Here is a 20308-nt window from a genome sequence, read left to right on the forward strand (position 1 = left end):
CTGCTTTGTAATGTTTGTGCAAAACTAAAATTTGAATGTATTTATCGAAACATGTCCATTGCTGTTGGTACGTGAGACAATCGGGAAGCGTAGAAAAGCAACACAAAAGACAGAACTGGTGGAAACAGAAGCAAAAAACAACCAAAGAGTACATTTAAAAAGTTGTTTCTGTGGCTATAAATGCAAACAAGCTGGTAGAAGGCACTAATAACAAGCTGGCTTCAAACAGCAATCCAACTGTTTAAAGGTTTTATAGTTTACATAAATACATAAAAAATGGATGTATTACTTTAAACAGCAATGTTTAAAGTAATAAAGGTAATAAAATATTGTTGTTTAAAACCTCCACACTATCTGTACCACATGAAGAAGAGAACCCGACTCATCTGAAAAAGTTTTAAAAAGCGAAATCAAACTTCAACATCAAGCCGATTCTTGCTTCCCAGTAACCTGTCTGTCTGTCGCAGAATCACAGCTGTACTCTGAGAATCTCAGGCAGACATTGCAAAACGTTTACAGGCGTTCTCCAAGAGCCAGAATAGCAGACTTCCACGCACAGCCTAGTGCTCCTTCTACACTTTCCTCCCACAACCCATCCGCAGTTGTGCTCTGCTGCCTACTGCGGGCCCAAGAAGAAGTCGTTTCACACTCTTACTCTCCTGCTTGGTTTTCTGGATCGTATGACTCACGCACTCTCAAAATATCATTGCCACTATTTGGGTCACCGTTATCTTGAACTGTGCGCCTGCATTCCTGAACATGTTGCTCGTACCTTTACAATTATCCACTTTAAGTTTCACCACACATTTCAACTGATTCTACAAATAAGGCGTTTTTTGACATTCTGTTCAAGGTAGACTAACGGTCGTAAAAATGATTGCTACAAATGATAATGTTGATTTTACACAATTTTCAACTGATGTATTGATAATACATCAGTCGCTTTCTTTGCTGTAATTTGTAGCAACTACGGCTCTACAAATGCCTGAAGAAGGGGGACTACAAATCTATTCCATACTTTTTCACTTCACTGGTCATGGGCAAAAAGAAGAAAAAAAATCTAATATTTTTAGCCGTAACATGAAAAAATGTGGCGTATCTTAAGGAATGCTCTAACATGTCAAAAAAAAAGTAGACTTCTTCCAACCTTTTGTCATGAAAAGTCAACATTTTTGTCCATCTGCGAAACGGAGCAGATCTGGTCCATGTTCAAGAGATAGGGCAGTAATTTTTGTTTTTACATGGACCAAAGCTGAAATGGACCCCTTTGCTGCGCGAATGCTGCTGACTAAGGTACTGAGCTGCGATTTTGTAGCATTTGCTTTGGCAACCCAAAGGACGGGTGAGTCCAGTCTCACCAGCAGATGGACAGTTTTTGTTTTGTTTGAAAAAAATGTTTTATGAAAGACATTAAAAGCTTCTCGACATTCTGATTTCCAGCATACACACACACACACACATCGCATGCTAAATAAGTCCTCCACTTCTACAAATTGCCCTTTGAAGGCAGAGCTGGGCAGCTGTTGCACAGACGGTCCATCTCCGACTGCAGATCTAATTTAGCCCTGAGGACGAGCCCCATTTCCAGGCCATCTTTTTTCATCACATTTCGGGCTCCGGGAGGTTTGCCACTCAGCGCGGCCGCTAACAGCTCAGACGGCTGTTTCACGGGCACAACTGGTGACCTTCACGCCAGTGCCCCGAGAAATCACAAAGGTTTGTCATCATAAAAACTCCCTATTGATTGAACGGAAAGCCACAAAGACAGATTGATATATTGACTGATGACTTTAATAAGCCGCAGAGGGAAGTTCTGTGACTAAAGCTACCTGAGGATGAGACGGTATTGTGCTGCAGGAATGAAAAATGAGAAAAACGACTCTGGGCCAGGCTGAAGCGAGAGGATAAACTCATTCTTGTCATGTCAGTTGATAAAAATTGTCGTATTAAAGGGTTTTTTGTTTTTTTTATCAGAAGAAGAACACAGCAGAGAGAGAGAAAGTTGTGGAAAAGTTTAAAGCAGGGTTTCCTTGAATTAGCTTAAAATTAGCTAACCTAACCAGCTAAATTATGATAAGCTACTTAACTAGTTAAGGAAAGCAAAACTAAACTCAATTAGGTGTGGCTAAGTACCAAAGCGACTTAAACTAAGCTAGCTCTTAGTTTACGCTAACTAAAAACTAGCTTAAACTAAGGATTTAAGCTAGTTATAGCTAGCTAGTTTAGAATGGAATCTGGAATGTGCATGAAATGTCATATATGTCTGTATAAAATTGAAGACATTCAACATATATTCAATTTTTTAAAAACTAAATTCCATGTATGTCTACTAAATTTGTCCGCTATGGAAATCGGAAAACGTACAATACAACTGCAAACGCATGGAGACATGGCTGCCAAGACGATGAGACTTAGCCAGAAAAACAACCAATGTGTCCACAGTGACTGTGGAGGAGCAGTAGAAGCCCATAGGTTGGACAACCTGTCCACGGGATGTCTTGAAAAGACTGCTGAATTTAAATAAAAAGAAAGACTGTGTGAAGAGGTTAAGGTTTGCCTTTTAGCAGGACATCATCGTTCAAAATAAGCTAGAGATCCACACCGTTACTATTTTTCACAAGTGGAAAATGGATAAACTGCTGAGTTTGTATTGCTTGAAAGGGAGGAGAAGAAAAAAATAATAATCAGAGGTCATAGTTCCTAAAAAGCCACTAAAAGGCCTTTAAGCCAGCCTCGCTGGCTTAAAGGCCAGTCTCGCGTCTTCTCTGTGTCTTTTAGTGCCACTATCTCTGTACCAGAATACAGAACAGCAGCTCTTGCAACCGTCTCGTAAACCTTCCTTTTTCATTCTCCTTCTGGAAATAACTCTAAAGCATTTCCTCTTAGGAATCCTGGGGTTTACAATGATATTTTAAACATAAGCAACAGCATAAACCAAACAGGGATGACATCTTTTGGTCTCCAAGGGCAACAAGTAAGGCTTTAGACGTCATTGCTTTCAGTGTGAATGAAAGTGTTTGTTTCTGCTCCCTTACATGGAGTCGTTTTTTTATTTATGTCAACAACTAAAGATGATCTGTCAGACTCAACACTTTTAACCACATTCATGAAACTGGAGGAAAAAGCTAAATATAGCACAACCCTTAGCTTTCAAAAATGCTAAATGTAAAGCAACCCAGAAAAAAAAAACAAAGCATGTACTTTATCAGCCTCATTTTATGATTCGTGCCTTTTCCCTTCTGTTCTGACTTGACAACTTAGTCAGGAATTGAATCACCGCCTCAAACGCTGATGGGATGCGATCGCTGTCACAGAATTTAAGCACGGACGCCGTCGTCGTAATCGCTTCATTTTCCGCTGGACGTCTCTGTCAGACGCAGGGACTCTCTCAGACCTCGGCGGGAGGGAAATGCCACAACAAGCTGCTTCAGCGGCAGCAGAGGAGGGTGTCGACACCGCCAGACGGGGCAAGTAAAGAGCTTTTTGCCAGAAACAAGCCGATCTCGTCGCGTCAAATGTGGTCAGAAATTACTGTAAAATTCCGGATTGTGGAAAACGAATGCTTCCGCTTAAGATTGGATGGGAGGAAACTCTCACTTGGATTTTTGTCAAACTTTGATGAGGCCATTCTGAAAGATAAATAAATATGCATACATTTAAACCATTTTCTGGTAGCTCTGTCTGTTTTAGGGCCATTTTGCCGTGAATCTCCACCCGAATTTGTTGCACAAAAGCTTCCTCTCACCATGTTTCACCATGCATCTCGTTGGTCTAGTCCAACTCGAGCAACTTTCTCCCATGTGTCTTCAGATTCCTCTGCAGGTCTAAATGCATCTTTCCTTCTTCAAAAATGGATTTCTTCTTGCAGTTAATCCATCAAAGATCACACAGCTTGTCAAATGTACAAGCAGACGTTTTTTCATCTTAATTGTACAGCAGAGTGAAACTTCTTGTGTTCTTCAGCAACCAAAAGCAATAAGTTGGTTACAGACAATTGATGGATATTCTTCTCCACATCTTTTCATAACATATTTAACAAATTTCAGCCGATAAAGAGCTCCCAGTTAACTAATTTTAGGGGAAAAAAAAAAAAGTAAATTGTTTTTGTTTTCTACGGAAGAGGATTCAGAATTTCTGAGAAAAAGTCTCAATTATTTTTTCCTATTCCATACTTTTCACAGTTTCTGACCCGACAGAAAAAGAAAACCTCTCTTTTAAATTCCAGTAGGTATTTCATGCATCCCAGCATTCAACCTTTGTTTTTTGTTTTTTTCCAGCCCCCAGACTCTAAAACAGGATCCACTGTCACGGTTCACATTTTACGCCGTATGATGGAAACACATTAGATGTGCCCACTTTGGGCTGGCATTCACTGCACAAGTAAACACACAGATAATGTGCAACCTCCAGGCCTCTTCTCTGCACACACGTCGACCAATCCGAACGTCCGCTGGCCTCGGCTCCTTGGGACCGCCACCATCTGTTTGACCCAGAGGATGGAAGGTTGTGGTCAGTTTGCGGCCAGAGAAAACAAGCTGCCGTCGTGCTAGCTTGGCCCTCTGCTGTGACGACAGCAAGCAAAGCAGAACCAATCACGGCCTTCCTCTCTCCCAGTTTCTGGATTTTTACCCCGGAGCTGAACTCCAGCTTGAGGTTCAGACCCCCCAAGCAGAAACATCCCTCCATCGTCTGATCTCTGCCTGTCACTCAGTGGTGTTGATTCTCTTCAAAGTGCTTCCCTCCCCTTCCAGGCGTGACTACAAGCCGGGATACCGACAGCACGCCGGGATATGACTCTAATCACTAAGAAGACAACAAGAGGATCTTCCCGTCTCTTTCCATCCCCTGCGACGCCCCGACTTCACGCTTCCACAGAAACAAAAATTAATTCCGGTCCATAAAGTCGAGACAAGCTGATCCGGCAGCATACAGCTTAAGAGTTACGGCAACCTGAGGTCAAAAATTAGTTGAGATTCTAACAAAATACACAAAAACGGGAAAGTAAAGTCCAGGCCATTAGCCACACACGGTGTGTGTGCAGTCTGGACATCAGTCTGCAGCAGGAGAACAGTGAACAGGAAATCTGTATTGTAATCTCCCTTCACACGGAAATCCCCATTCTGAAATTAAACGGTGCTTAAATCAACATCATTCAGGCCAGATACCACAATGTTTCACTTCTAAAAACCACTGTAGCACATGCATAATTAAACCGCCATGTAATTGATTTTAGTCTCTGCCTTGTTCTTTACAGATGAGGCTGAGTGAGATTTTTTTTTTTCATTAAATGAATTGAGAAAAATAAATAAATCGGCTTTCTGGGAGGACGGTGATTGATTCCGCAGACTTGGAATGGCTGGGTTCCCCTGACAAAAGGCAGATTTTTGTCAAACACTTTTTTTTTTTCTCCCTTCATCATCTGCCGCCATGGTAACGGCACCTTTGAAATGGTGAATCTCAAGTGTGAAAACAGAGAGAAATGAGAGGGAAAAAATAGAAAGTAGTGAGAGAGAAATGAACAATCCATCTTTTTCAGGCTGGTATGAAGGGTTTCCCTTCCCACTCCGTCTTTCTTCTGAAACACACTGGCCGCTTTTTGTCACCGCCGTCGTAGGACGACGAGCAACGACAGATGACAAAACAAGACAGGAGATTTGCTTTCATGCATCCATTTAGAAATATGTAAGATTCATTAAATTGCTAATCGAGGGGACGAAAATAAAAATAAACACAAAAATCGAGGATGGGAGTGAGCGGGAAAGCCGATTCCCCTCAATCTCTGAGCGGAGTTTCCAACTTTCCACGCACACATTTCTTCCTCCCCCAGTCCTCATCACACGACTCACTGTGACACGACAGCAAAACACACCCGGGAAAACCCTTCTGAGCCTACAGCTTTTGTCGAGCACAAACACGCCAGCGCTAAAAATAGCCTATCGAAATTTTTCAGGCCTGCTAATTTGAATAATTCATTGTCCCTTTAAGTCGGTGGAGTCAGCGGTTGGGGAAGAGGGCGCCTCCGGTGGATAAGACCCCCCCGATCCCTGACAGCCATACCGTGGACTCATTGACACACAGAACAGGGAGAACCAAGGAAAGCTACATCGCTCTATTTGGCATGCTCTGATGTTAGTCTCCTTGTGAGAAAAACCCCAACGTTGCCTTGGGCGCCAGTTACCCAGGCCGGATAAAGCGTGTCAAATATTTTGCTTTGAGCCTTGGCTTGGATCGTCTTCTTTTTCTGAGGAATGTCCTGCTAGGGGATTTTGTGATGGTAAATTGTGATTGACCTCCCATCTTTTCCATCCTTGAGGTTAGGGTAAGGAAGACCAGAAAAGCAAGCCAGGGCCACCAGCGAGGGCTTCAAGCTAGTTAGTGATCGGAGGTCGCGCTAGGCTTCTTCGTTCTCCCGTCATTTTGACTGACAGGAATTTTTAAAAAATTGGTCATGTACTATTTTTACCCGTCAAAATATAACCATGTTAACATAGGCTAGCTGCATTTTTATGTGTTCTAGTTAACATTCACATAGTTGAACCTGGATCCCATCACACCTCAAGCAGATAAATGCAGCTGGATTTTTCTCCATACTGACACAAACCACTGACTGCGGCCCCAATAATTTTTTCGGATGGTTTCGTTTTCCAAAACGGACAGACGTTACGTCTGCCGTGCTCCTCCTGAGTGCTGAGTCGGCAAAAATATCAAAAGGTAGTTCAATCTAGTTAAAGGTATTGGCACCTGCAGTCAAGGTACACCCGCCCACCTGGCAGGTCCCCCAATCCTGATACTGTACTGCTCTTGTGAAGAAAGCAGCTTGCTCTCGTCCGTTTTGAGGACGCTCCTCTTAAAGCTACTTGGCTCTGCCTTCCGCTGAAGTGTTGCCATCACAGACACTTGACAGCGATTCTACCAGATGATATTCAAAGCACCATTGCGATTAACCTCGTTGTCCCTTCTTATCTCGACTCATCAGCTGAGTTGCTCTTAAAGGCGTAAGTCTTTCTTTCCAGTTCATTCATGACCAGCATATTTTTGAGGCAAAGAAACTGCAGCTGCAGGTATATATATATATATATATATATATATATATATATATATATATATATATATATATATATATATATAAAGCATTATAATAGGATATGCAAAGGAATTTTAGAATATCGAGGATTCTGGGGTTTTTATAGGATTGGCGACCATGCTGTTGCTTTTGCTATGTTAATTTGAAAGTCTCTCTAATCTGTCTCGCTTTCTTTGTTGGAAAGCAATTTCATAACTTAGGTCATCGCCAGTGTCTCCTTGACTCCATAGGGGTGTTTCTCTCAAATCCAATATAATGTGCTGACTGAATGGTTGTTGCCACAACAAGATGGTTGAAGTTTGACTCAACTGGGCAACGAATTACAGTGAAAGCTTTTTCACTATTATGCTCATTTCACTGTCATCTGTATTCGAAACTCTACAGTCAAAAACAACTGACTTTTTATTGTGTTTTTTTTAATATTGTGGGAAAGTACGTATTTTTAGGTTGTTGTCATTCTGGCCAACACAGATGAAAAATAAGAAACAGTGTCCCAGCAGCATAAGGAACCGCTTTATAGGGAACTGTAGTTTCTACAGAAGCTTGTTTTGCTCCAGACTTTATATGTCCAGACAACATTTAATAACGTTGGCTTAGGAATAAATCTCTCCCCATTTCACAGAGACGATGAAATCCTTTTTTTATTCTACAGCTGTGTTTTCTCTTTCCTCTCTCTTACCGACTCAGGTACCACCTGCACTTCCAACATGCACAATTACTGACAGATAAATAAAAAGGCTTGTTAAATTACACTGAGCAGTCACACAGTGTGACTGATTTAATAGTGCAACATATCCAACGGTGACTCTGAGCTCTTTTATTACTAACATGGTGATATGTGCAGCTGTTCCTTCCACGTTCCCATCAAATGTGAACAGTTTTCTTAATAATAATAATAATAATAATAGTATCTTTTTGGCACTCATGATCATTTTACACCATTTAACATAAAAACAGACAACATTAAAAGGAAATGAAAATAATTACAAAGATAAAATTGATTAAATTAAAGTATCCCCACAGCATAATTCTAGCAGCGCTGTATATGGTTTGGTATTTTCAGGGTAGTTTGCAATGATTCACTGATTGTTTGAGTTGAGGGTGAGGTGCAACATTCTGAAATGATCGTCTAGAAACCAACAAAAATAGCCCGTATCCCCGACTCTTTCATCACACAACACATTCAAAAATAATTCCTGGTTGTCGGTGGCTGTCAAAACGCTGCCCTAAATAACGCCTGGTGTAAAGCGCAGAAATTAAGAAGAAGATTAAAGCGGGGAGCAGGCAATGCAAGTGCTTCTTATTGCAACATCAAAAAGAAAGAAAGAGAGAAAGAAAAAAAAAACTACAACAAAAGCAGTGATCAACTTCTCCAGTCAGACAAAAATACTCTCTGCTGAAGATCCCACAGAGGCTGGTGCTAAATATAACCGGTGCTTTGCTCCTCTCCCTTTCATCTGCTCATGTGTCCATCAATATTTCAGCTCATTGCCAGCAGCCCAGACAAACTGTTGACTCACGGAGGCCAATGTTTAGGTGGGAATGTCCACATAAAGGCTCATGAATCTTGGTTGGGAGATCACTCATGAAGTGGAAGTGAGATCCTCCTCACTGCCCTCTCCCCCCCCCCGCCCAACAGCAGGTCTGCTGTTGTTGTCTGAACCGAGGAAATTTAAAGCTCGTTGTGGGGGAGAAAAATGATCTATAGTCTGAAGAATCTGCTTTGGTTTTGCTCTCTTGTCAGATTTCAGTATTTAAGATCACGCAACTGAATCTTAATCATATACAAGTCCACGCTTTGACTAGGCCGCTTTAAAACCTGAAAATAATTTCGAACTGGACGATATTTGTAGACATTCAAAATAAAACGCAACAACCAAAAACAATGTAGATTACAGTATTGGACTAATTGTATCCATTAATACAAAGGATTATGAGGTCGGTGAGAGAAGCGGGACAGTAGCACGAAAGATGACATCAGCTAACTTCAATACAAAGGTAATGCAAAGGCCACAAGTGAATGGATATTTTCATGACACAACAGTTCGTTAAAGTGAGATGAGACATTTGACAGTTGATGAGCAAAAAAAAACAACAAAAAAAAACATGTTAATATTTAAGCCTCTTAATGTTGTGATTAAAAGCCCAGTTGGCAGGGACTTCTAAGATTTGCAGATCTTCTAAGATTTGCTGAACTCATGAATAAATTTTCATTTTAAACAAACAGACAATTATGTGGAGAGTAAAGCATAAAGGGGGGAATAAAAATAAAGGCTTGTCAAAACTTTCACGTCGTGTGAGTGCGTGTGCGTGTGTGTGGGTGTGTGAGACAGGGTCCGCACAGACACCCACACACCCACAATTACCATCTGTGCTCCTTCGTGCGGCCCTCCCCTTCGGTCGAAAGCTGCTAGAAACAACACACACCTTCAGCAATAAAGCTGTCACACGTCGCTTTGATATTTCCTCTTCTGTCAAGCTTCTGCTCCAGATTTTGTGGGCTCAATTTAGCCGAAATGGGTCGAACACACTTCAAGGTGGGCTGGACGAAACGGCAGTCTGACCAGACTAACGGCAGTCCGCCACAACTCACGTCCTTGAGATTGTGGAAGTGACACCAGGTGATTTCCCCCCCCCCCCTCCTTACCTCACAAAACTAAATCGGCAGATTTCACAACAAAAGATGCAGATGATGAAGTGCCGCCAACATTCTGCCAGACGGTTTCATCACGCAGCGTTTGTCACCCCATCCACCGATTCACACGGCGGGTCAGGATTAGTCGCCGTCTTCAGGGCCGCGGCAAGGATGAGAAAGCCTCTGTTGCCGTGACAACGAGGGTCAGGTGTGGAGTGGGGAGGAGGCGTGTGTGTCATGGCGGCTGCGACAAAAGGCAAGGCCAGATCAGACAAAAGCCCCCGGTTGGATCGTCTTCCGCGCTGGATGCTGATGCGTTGTGACAAAACGCCGATCTCCAGCCACCGCTCTGCTGCTGAGAACTTTAAAAAAAACAGCAAGCGTTCAGAAATTAAGGCGCCGAAACCAGGCAGACGTGACAGGCTTTGGGCAATTAGAAGCAACGGCAGCTGAAGTCCGCTGCCACTCTGTGGATTTTTGCCTCCCCATTTTGAAGTTGGGCACCAATCCGAAGTAGTTCAGTCCTGTACCAATCAAGAACAAGATTCCAATCAACTGGAAAGAGAAGAGCGATGACATGACTCTCGTACCGAGAGTCATGAAAAACTAAGTCCAGAATAAACTATGAGGACGAACGAATATAGCAAAAACTAGTTGACACAAATTTCTACTCCAGAGATTTAATGCCATTCATTCTTCTCATTCGTTTTTATTGTTTTGACCACCACGTCGTTTGACGTCTTCACTATAAATCGAATAGTTACAGCGAATGAGTCTCGCCGCTGTGGCATCATTTGCAAATCGCCGTTTGTTAGCGGTGCAAACTGCAGTGGACTGAGCACAAGGCCTTGAGGTGCGCCAGTGTGACTGACTGAGTTGGAGGTAATTTATAGTCTCTCAATTTGAGAGTTCAGACCATATGAGCACATTTTAAAACAACTGAACCAAATCCCTATTTATCAATCTACTCATTATTACACCTAACACTTTATGACCCTCAAACTTTTTAAGTCAGAAAACCCAGTATTTTAATTCATCTACAATTCTTAAAAAAAAAAACAACACGCACACTCACTGACAAAAGTATGTTATGATGATGCGGTCGCTAAGCTGACAGCACCCTTTTACATGTTAAAAATAAAACCCACCTATTCTAAGGAGGTGACCTCCACTCGACAGCAAGCGCCGCAGAATGAAACAACTTGCTGCCATTTATTCTTCAGAAACGGATCAAAGCCCCACAGCTGTCACTATTATACCTGATCTATTTGCGGCTTGCCTCTTGAATTATTCACGCGGGATTCAGAAGCGTATTCTCGGCCTGACAAAGAACTCACTAAACGCCTCAATTTTGCAACGCTCTCACTTTTCTTTTCTTTTTTTTTTGTCGCTGCGAAGCCGTGTGACAATACTTTGAGATTTTTAGAGAATCAGAATTGGTGTCTTTTGGTCTCACTGGCGCAACTTTGAAATTTCACAGCGAAATCTGTGATTGTGCCTCGCAATAAGAATTCATAAAACCAAACTGTTCTAGGTTCTGAAACGACCGCAAACTTCCACGTATTTTGTTAGAGTTAGAACGGCGTTTGTTATCTGATGTTCTCGCTGTTTATTCTGAGATTAAACTACATGCGAGCCAAATCCAGTCATTTTGTTTAGTTCTGCCGGCAATTGTGTCAGCTGGATTTCATTTCAGAGTATTAGAGTAGGAAGGGACTGAAAACAGGTTTTTATTTTATACATAACTGGGAAAAAAAACAACTAAATCAGAAAGAAAACATTTGGGAACTTATAAAGAAAACATTACAGATATTTAATATGGGAACATTTTCTGCCAACTATGTAATTGTGCAATGATGATCAGAAATTGAGTAATGATACAGTTACGGTTCCCCAAATCTCTTTGGGACAAAATAAACCAGAGTTTAAAAAGAAGACATTTTTGATTGAATGAAATCCACTATTTATGCATTGATAAATAGACAGGGAGTCATGAAAGAACAACAGACGGAGGGATAGTGATGACGGATGTAAAAAGCCGCCTGCTTTCCCCGCGCTGTGATCCTGGCTCTCAATCGTCGAAGCTCTACTTGTTAAACAATAAAGATAGGCTGGAAAAGCTCTCATCATCCACATCCATTTAGCCAAATCGCACTCCAGCGTGGAAGAGAAATTGTGCTTAATGATTCACGAAGCGGCATCCATCACCCATCACACACACTCCCAGAGAAAAGGAGAGCAAGAGAGGAGAAGAGACGCGAATCTGCACGCCGCCAGGAAATGAGAGCAGAGAGGTGGCCCCTGAAAGGCCTGGGGCCCCGTGGAGGTCACTGCAGTTTCTTTATATTCGTCTCTGAGTGAACAACTCTGCAATTTTGTTTGAAAATTTCTTCAGATGAAATGTCGATTTTTACGGAAAATAGAAAGGAAAAAAAGTTAAATATGTTTCCAGATTACCCAAAAAAACTGATTTCACAAGAAATTAGTATATCACCGAGACCTTCACAGAACAGATATATTCGCAATTATATTAAACCTCATACAAGTGGACTCTATTGAATAAATTAGGTGACATGGCGGCTAATGTACAGCGGCATATTTGAGCCATTGTGAATAAAAAAGAGAAAAGGGAGGAGTACATTTCTTCCACAAAAACATTTCAGAAATTTTGAGCTCAATCTCAAAAATATCCAATTTTTTTTAAAGAAAATTTCTATGTCTTATTCTTGCAAATTTTCAACTCTGAGCTCAGAAATGTCCTAGTTTTTTGTTTGGAAATTCTTCAGCTCCAAGAGTTTAAAATGTTCTAGAAACGACTCAGAAATGTTGAGAAATTTTCTAAAAAGCACAAAAAAAAGGAATTTTATGAGTTGCAAAAGTCAAACCCCTGCAAGTTTGTAAGATGAATCTCAAAATCTGATTTATGGTCTTGAACATTTTTGCGCAGACGTTTCCTTGTTTTTTTTCTAGAAATTTCTGAGATTATTGACAGAAATGTAAAGTGATGCAAAGGTCAAAGTGTGACGCTGCATTTCCAGCATAACATCGCTTCAGTTTCTGGCAAGACAGCAGTTGTTTGCAGCCTGTGAGAGGAGCTGGATTTAGCTTTATGTGTTTTCATGTCATAATCTGTATGTCTGTGCAGTGAAATTTGTTTGTTATAGCTATTGCGTTTCATTATTTTCTGTTTACTCCATTGTTGAGCAGCTGTCTTTTTCAAACCAGAGAATGTACAGTAGGAATTGCTTTATGTCCCGGATCCAACATTTCACCTGACAGGTGGATGTAGCCTCCGGGTCTGAAACTCGACACCGATGAGCAATGAGGAAACAGCTATCGCAAAAAATACATTTTCCAGGCATTAGCGGTTCACTTAATGGGATTAATTATTTCCGAATATTAGCCTTACATAAGCTGGTTTTAAATTCCTATCAGCTGGTGACAAAGAAAGCCAATCTGCATCAGTTACAACAATGGGGCTTCTCATCAAATTAGTGCGCTCACTCAACCTCAACATCCCTGCCAGGCAAACCCACACGGCAGAAAGCGACATTTGTGAGCAGACGCACATTAGATCAGGATTCAGATGCAAACAAACGAGAGTTCTGCATCCCGCCTCCGCGACAGCACGCACCCTCGATCCCAGAGCACACGCTCAGGAAGTGCGCCGCACTGAAAAGCATTCCCTGGGGAATGCGTATCGGTACTGAGGACCAGGGTGAAGCTATCTGCTGTTTCAGATCGAATTAGTGCCAATTAGCCTGTGGGAAGTCAGAGGAACGCATCAGAGGCTGCAGAGAACAAAGCCGCCCCAGAGCTGAAATTATAACAAGGATTGCGTCACCTCAACACTGGGAAAACCGAATTCTCTTCTTCTAACCAGTGAAGAAAATGAAAACGATAAGGTAGAAATTTAAGGAGCAACTTATTATTTTGATTTTATGCCGATCCTACTATGAAACTAAGCGAAGCTTGACCGACATCCATCAGAGTATTGTCTTGCAACTGAGTAAAGCTGCTACGTCAAGTCAGATAAAATAAAAATGCTAGGAAAGCTAAAGGTAACATATTAACTGGTCAGTATTTTCAAATACTGAACTTCCTGAAAGGAAACCATCCAGTGAAGGTGTTGTGAACTCAGGATGCAGAAATGATCAAACAACAACGATACAAAATAAATCCTGGTGGTGCCGTGGTCCCCGAGCACCCCTCCGTATGACCTCTGACGTGTAAGCAGTCCATGTGGACTCTCTACTGACGGTTTAAATCTCATCCCAAGCCTTTCCCAGGTGAGCAGGTTCCTCTAGCAGATTCAGGGCCTTTCTACCTAAAACCGCTTCCTCTGCTTTCCTGCACAGGGTTATTGGAATGTGTGATGCTACTTTAAGACAAAATCCATTAGCATGATATGACAACGTCTCCATTTTGCTCATGCATCATCCTCTCACAAGCAAACCAGCTGGACTGTTTTTCGTGTGTAGGTATTCACTAACACAACGAGGTGGAGGCGAGCTAAACAGCGAGGCAGGAGAGCTCTACCCTGCTTTACCCTGAAGGTAACGGAGATAAGCAGCGCGGCCGCAGAAGGATGAGCTTCTGCGGCCGGGGGGCGAGGGGGCAGCCCTGCAGATTGATGTCGTGTTACCATGAAATGAACTGCCGGAGGCTGGAAAGCCGCATTGTGCTCGGACGATATCATGAGATCAAGCAACGATAAGAGGGCGCATGCGTGTGATATCAGAATGCATTCATGTGGCTTCATGCATCGTTTGTGAATGAGACAGAGAGAGAGTCAGTGCACTGAAGCTGAATGAGTTTGTTAAAAAGAAGGAAAGCAATGACAGAAAGTAGAAAAAGGGAAAGACAGTCGAGACTAACAGTGGAAGCAATGGCGTTCTCACATTACCCAGACTCCATCTTGGAGCCCCTTTATTTTGGTTTTGACTCGCTCTGTCTGCGTCCTCCCTCCCCTCGGTCAGTCTGGGTATCATCTTCTGCAATGAAAGCTCACTCTTTGACTGCTCAGGCTGGGAAACATCGAATTGATGCCTTTGGTTCTGCCAAGGAAAGCAGAACCATCCCTCCCTCGACTCGCAAACGGGGTTGTGATCTACAAATTCTCAACTTCTTCAAGGTCGTTGCGGCCGAAGCCAGTACAGGGAAGGAAAATTTGCTTGCATGTGTGTGTGTGTCTTTATGTCACGAGGCAATCCAAGGCAGAGGAATAAAGACAGGAGTTAAGTGGGTTATCTTCATTCTTTCTCCAACAGAACAATCCAGAAGTGGACAAGAAGCATTTCAAAAAGTCAGCACACACCTGATACCAGAAGATACGATGTCTCAGAAGTCATAAATCTCACTGCATGCATCCAACAGATGAATGACAGAAAAACAATTAGAGTTTTGAAATGACTGTCAAAGTGTGTAAATATTGCTGATTAATGATGTGCCGTATCCTGAAATTGAATCAAAGAGGTTCACTGTGTACACCCATGAGTCAAGGTCATTCCAACCTCTCGCATTTTTTATGGCTTTATGTAATTTCTCTAATACATTTGTCTGTTTTTCAGATGAGCTATGTGACATGGATATCAGACTACAAGTGAAAAAAAGGCTTGGAGTTATTGATTATGTTTCCATGTTCTTCATTTTTTTCATAAAATCTGACATTTTCCCCAAGGCAATTAGCCTTCCTACACAATTCCACTCAGTTCTCATCTCTCTTTGGTGCTCCATTTGGGCTTTCTCCCATTGACTTGGATCCCTTTGGTACACTTTAAACCAATCAGCAAAGAGAAAAAGTTGTCAATGTCGATGTTGACATTCTGCTGTGTTTTAGAGTTGTAGTCTGCCTGTAGGTTTAGCAATGGCAGCGGAGGAATTGAGCGAAGCCGTTAGTTCGTGTTAGCCACAATTCTAACATTAAGTCGCCTCATTCAGATTGGCTCTCCTGTCTTCACAAGACAGTCGTTTACAGCTCAGGCAATTTCTGGTAAGCTTCATAGCATCGAACTGGCTGATTGCATACGTCACAAGGAAATGTCAGTGATTGGGTAAAGTTTAAGACTTCTACAAAGTCCATGCCTCCAGGAAGTAATCGCATTTCAACAGCCAAAGGTTTAACGCAAAGGGATTGGTTTTTATCAGGCTACAAGGGAATTAATACTGTTGGAATCAGTTGTACGGACTAAAAGAGCAGATGTACCACAGATGGCAGTATGAAGGTACCTTCGTGACCTCTGAACCCAGAGATGCCCTGCTTTATTCCACTCACCTTTGTGATGGTTTGTTATGGTAGTTAGTTCTGAAAATGGATGAGGCGACTACTTATTATGGGAGGTGTTTTTGCACAAAACTCTAGATCATTTTGTAAAATGATGAATGGGCTGTGACCAATGGGCTTCCTCGTGTGTAAATGATGACCAATGAGGGCGGCTGGTAGATTGCAAGAACTCTTTGCTCTACTGCACCTGGAGCTGAAAATAGTCACAAATCATCCTCCATTCACCTCCACCTCTCTCTGCTGTTCTTCCAGTCAGACAGAGGGTTTATACCGCTTTGGGTCGACAAAGACAGATTCCTAAAAGGTGAAATTCAGAACACTGATCTGGAACCACGCAGTTAGAAACCAGGACTCTATGTAAGAGCTGTGTCTACCAGCCGGATGAAGACGCAGCTCTTCCAATCCAAACAGAAACGTTTTGAGTACATTGTTTCTGTCTAAACAGAATCATGTTCCAAATAGTCACTTTTCCATAACCTTTCCACATTTTGTCCCTCTACAACTACTAACCTCAATGCATCTTGTTGAGATTTGACATGTTTGACCAACACAAGGTAATGTTCGATTGTGGAAACAAAAATAAATGGTGATTCTTCACAGCTAAACAAAATTGTTTAGAGCATTTTTTTTGTGTGTGTGTGTGTTTTTTAGGGCTTTTGTTTGTCAAAAAACATACTTTTTGCCTACAGTTATGCAATTATGCACCGCTTTTGTAACTAAGACTTAAAGGGACAATGTTATGTATTTTCCAGCCATATAACATCATTATATAACACTATCAAGAAAATCCTTCATTCAGATATGAAAATTCAACATAGATGAGATATGACTTAAAAAGAAATTTGACTTTGCAATTTAAAACTGCTATTTACAACATCCTGCCTTCAGGAAGTCATCATAACGTGGCTCCTCTATTAACCCTTTCACAAAATTTGTACTAGCATTGCATTGAGAAGTAGCTTGTATAATGAGCTCAGCAAACTCAGAGTTCCAGCAAGTGTTTGCTAATAGCTGCTGGCTAGTCTGAAGGAGCTAAGAGGGGGAATTGCTAGGAAAGGCTGCTCTGTGAGGAGGAAGCTCAGAAGCATAGGAACTACAGATAGGAGGCGACACTTGGTCTCCCAGGTGTCTTGCACAGCTGAACGGTTGCTACGGGAGATTCAAAGGTTTGTCTAACTTGCATAAAAAAAGAAAGAAAATCAAAGCAACTCTCAAGCTATAACATCACAGCATGATGCAAGGCTCAAAAGAGTTAATTTTACATAATGCTGTCCCTTCAAAAAAAGGTGGTGAACATTTGAAAAAAGTTTAAAGGACATAAATACTTTTGCAAAGCCGGTCCTAGTATAACTGATCAAATATTGCGTATCTTGTGTCCTGCTTTCTTGGTCAAGAATAGACACAGTGGAAAGCAAGCCTATTGGCACGAATCGGGGTCAGTGAGTAGAAATCAATAGAAGACCTGCAGTGAGCGAGGCCAACATCCTGCCTCGTCCCTCAGAGGACGGCATGAGACGTTAACGGCCTCAGCAGAGAGCCAGTGAAGCTCATCACGGCTCACTTTGTCCACTGAATGTTCCACATTATCACGAAGATGGAACAATAACGTAACTGCTTCATTCTTTTGTCTCCCAAAAACACAAATGCTGTTTTTCCTCAGATTTTATGATTCATAAAAAAAATATGAGCGCAAACTGAACCTAACCCTAGCCCCAACCCTAACTGAACAGTTTCAGACTGAAAGAACATGTTGAGCCTGAGACTGCTTATATGTCCATCATTGATGCATTGCTCACAACTGGTTGACAGTTAGGAAACAGTCTCTTTTCTGATGTCTGTGTATTTAGAACGGGAGGTAGAAGTGGCAGGAACAGCTGAAGGAAACTGAAAATCGGCAGCAAATGAAGATGGAAAAAAGAGGGAGAGTCCAGGTGTGAAATCCTGAATCCTTCAGTTCTGCCTGACTGGCCCAAGGCGATTTGGCTCTCCAAACAAAGCTATTTGCTTCTACCGAGCTCGCTTACTTCATCCTGATGAAAAATGACCAGCCTCTGACCTCCTGTGGCAGCCATTTCACACCTTTACTCAATTCATTACTGCTCTAAAGATAGCCGCACTCGTACAGCGGCACACCTTCAGGAGGGCGATGGTGAGAAAATAGGTAAGTTTTGAGAGATTACCAGTTTTCACTTAATAAGATGGACTGCATAGAAATAAGATTTGAGTTTTTTCCAAGAACATCTCAGATTAGCGGCAGGTAAACTTGAAGCTATGCAGCCACACATCTCACTTTAAGCCCATTTGGTAATTCTTCAAGCGATTAAGTTCATTCATCGTCCGTCGTTTAGTCAAGAACAGATTGTCTGGAAGTCCCACTCGTCAGAATTACTTTTCTAAACGGTAAACTCACCTTGAAGAAACATGTCGGGTTTTTATTTGCCTGAGGAACGCTGCATGCCTGGGTCAAACTGACGAAATAGGTTAGTTTCTACCTTGTCTCTCATCCATCATACTTAACTGTATAACCAGAAATAAAACTTTCAGAATAAACTGCCATTCAGTTCTTCGCTCTGCTGCTCTTCAGGCACTCCTGGTTTCAAGTGACGGCAAATTTCTAACCGATTAACAAATGTTGCTTTCATTCGATGCCATTGTTTCCTACGAACTGCAAAACAAAGAGTAAATGCTGCCAGAGAAGGGTTTAACACCAAATGATCCGGATTTAAATAGAAAGGTCAGAGGGCAAATTTAGAAGCTGCTGACAGACGATGAAGATTCCGGGCGATGAGATTGGTGTGAGGACACAAGTGTTATTTTCTTGTAGCACTTTGTACTTGGCACAAGCTCGCGGTGGCTCAGGAGGGTTTCGTATCGGAGCACTTTGGCCGTATCAGGAACCTGGAAGCGATCCTGTCTCAGACCAAAAGCTCTAAACTTAGCTCTCCTGCACTCCTTGATATAGAAAATCGAAGTGAGCCGACCTCTAGGATTGTTCTCAGTGTTTGATTTTAGGTGAAATATCTCCCGCTTGAGAAAGTCGAACCTTTTTCCATGCAAAACAGACGGGATTTGGCAGAAATGAAAGGACAAAAGGTCACCAAAACCTATGTAAAAAAAAAAAAGCAAGTGTTTACACCCTTGTCCTTTTATTTGAATTTTCTTTCAAAATGACTAAGAAAAGACTATAAAGTTGGAATATTAAGACCTCACTGGACCAGAGTATGTTCTTCCACATTTTCACTGTTTCCCCTGCTTGCCGTGTGGAAAACCTTCAACGGGACTGAAAATCATAAACAAAAGAATTGATTTCCTATTTTCACGTGAAAACATAAGCAGGCGTTTAAATTTCTTCCTGGCTCTGACAATAATCTCTGCTTGCTGCCCAACATGCCAGACAGAGACCCGCCGCAGTGCAAATAAATCAGGAACACACCGAGTATCGCTTTCTGCTTGCAGCCGTATCAGATGACAGCAGGTTGGAGCAGGTGTGACACTCCATCAACGGGCCGTGTCAAATGTCGACTGCGCATTTAAACATTGCCGCCTATTGTTGTGTTTGTGATGGTCACATGGCAGAAGAGGTTATTATTTTTATTCGCCTGTGAGGTGGGAAGGCAACAAAAGGACGTCGGGTCACAATCACATTTGCTGGGAGGGGTTAAACGAAGGGGGCCGTAAAGCGTGACCTTTTTCCCGGGAGTCATCACTGACTCCTTAGGCGGGCGACGCTTTTATTTGTCCCATCTGACTTTGTTACCTGGGGTCAAAGGCTTTGAAACACACTCCAAGTAAAGGCAAGCATCACACAAAGAAGAAAAAAGAAGAGAACAGCTTCTTACCACAGTAGCTACGTTTTCATCAACCATATAATTACCCCAAATAAATCCGCTTACGCCAATTTAAAAGAAAAACCCAGGTTTTTCAATAAAAAAGATGTTTTCACCAGCATGAGGTGGGTTTTTTGGCCATATCAAAATTTGTGTATTTACAATTTATTTAAAAAGAAAAGAAAAAATCACAAGTCATGTGATCAACAACCAGATGTTTCTACTGAGGAAAATGACAAATAAGACAACAGGAAGTGGTAGGAGGATGATAATGCAGCAGGTTTATTATTGACTTATCACATAAATTTATTCACGTGGGATTTTTATTTGTGCTTCTTGACAACACAGCAATTATGAAATGTAGTATGTTTTTTTTACATTATGGGAACATAAAGTTTAGTTGAAATTTGTAATGGAAAAGCAGCTGCTGTCAAAGTTTTGCCATCAGAGATAAAGAACAAAAAAATCGTGTGATTCAG

The 20308-nt window shown here is 41.8% G+C and overlaps 1 protein-coding gene across 6 annotated transcripts in view; it reads right to left on the reverse strand.

The window, feature by feature from the left end:
* The window catches only part of kcnc2 (potassium voltage-gated channel, Shaw-related subfamily, member 2), a 51658-nt gene that overhangs the window by 13338 nt on the left and 18012 nt on the right, over window positions 1-20308 (reverse strand). The gene's annotated exons all lie outside the window — the stretch shown is intronic.

Source organism: Poeciliopsis prolifica, unplaced genomic scaffold (assembly GCF_027474105.1).
Source record: "Poeciliopsis prolifica strain line A6 unplaced genomic scaffold, Auburn_PproV2 SCAFFOLD042, whole genome shotgun sequence".
Taxonomy (NCBI): Eukaryota; Metazoa; Chordata; class Actinopteri; order Cyprinodontiformes; family Poeciliidae; genus Poeciliopsis; species Poeciliopsis prolifica.